At 37.9% G+C, this 1238-nt stretch overlaps 1 non-coding gene across 1 annotated transcript; it reads right to left on the bottom strand.

Moving 5' to 3' along the window:
* Positions 1-906: 906 nt before the first annotated feature.
* On the bottom strand, positions 907-978 carry TRNAC-GCA (transfer RNA cysteine (anticodon GCA)). The gene has a single exon. It is a non-coding gene; the product is annotated as a tRNA-Cys (tRNA).
* Between the last annotated feature and the right edge of the window lie 260 nt (positions 979-1238).

The following is a 1238-nucleotide window of genomic DNA, read 5'->3' as shown; positions in this document are numbered from 1 at the left end:
AGGGTAAGGCTACCCACTCCAGTATTCTGGCCTAGAGAATTCCATGGACTGTAGAGTCCACGGGGTCACAAACAGTCAGACACGACTGAGTGGCTTTCACTTTCACTTTCCACTGTCTTGAGTGTCCTCTGAGGTATGTTTTGTGACTCCAGATTACACAACATTTCACCTTAAATTTATACAACATTATGTGTCAAGTTTTACTTCAATTAAAAAAAGATAAAATTTCCAAAATGAAAATGAGGTATGTTACTTTATAGTCTCTAAACTAATCTAAAGTATAATCTGTAGTCTCTAAACTAATCTAATTACATTTTGGATTTTCTTTACAAGAAGTTTCCTTTACTTAACAATTTAACTACTGATAACGTGGTCCTCTGCAAACTGGCAAATGAGAAATGTCACAGAGCAGAAGGCTTTTTGGATTGATTTAAAATATAGCTTTTAAGTATAGTTTAATTTTAGGGAAAGAGTTTTTATTCAATTATTAACATGTATGCATTCTTTTTAATTTTCTCAAGAAAAGAAAATATCATGGGGCATAAACCTGAAAATAAATCTATTCCTTAGTCCTTGATAAGTATCTATGCATAGTCTGGTTTGCCACATTTTACGTCCCAATTTAAAAGTCATTCAAGTTCAAATTCTTTTCAGTTGCAAATATGTTCAGGATCCCTGAGGAGTTTGTGACAGAACCAGATGGCTGGCAAATCTGTAGAGTTCCACCTAATCTAACTTTTCATCTTAAAATAATTGAGTTTCTCCTCTTTATGTAGCCTTTGAAAGGAAAGGAAAGCTAGTCGCACAGTCGTGTCCGATTCCTTGCGATCCCATGGACTGTACTGTCCATTCAATTCTAAAGGCAAGAGTACTGGAATGGGTTGCCATTCTCTTCTCCAGGGGATCTTCCCTACCCAGGGATCAAACCTGGGTCTCCTGCATTGCAGGCAGATTCTTTACCAACTGAGCTACTAGGGAAGCCCCTGGAGCCTTAAATGAAAGGGAACTTGTGTTCAGGAAAACACAATTATTGAGGCTTGTTCAGGTTTTATTGAGTGATTTAATACGAGTTGGGCTTGGTAAATATGTGAAGAAATTAGGGTCATGAGACAAATTTCCAAGTCCCCAGGTGCTCCTCTGCAAGCTGGATAGAGGAGTAGAAATGCATGTAACTTGTCCCAGTGGAACTTGTGAGAACATACCAATTGTGAAAGCAGACCAACTTCCAGGTTTGACTG

The sequence above is a fragment of the Dama dama genome, chromosome 9 (assembly GCF_033118175.1).
Source record: "Dama dama isolate Ldn47 chromosome 9, ASM3311817v1, whole genome shotgun sequence".
Classification (NCBI taxonomy): Eukaryota; Metazoa; Chordata; class Mammalia; order Artiodactyla; family Cervidae; genus Dama; species Dama dama.
This window is presented reverse-complemented; position numbering and strand designations above follow the sequence as displayed.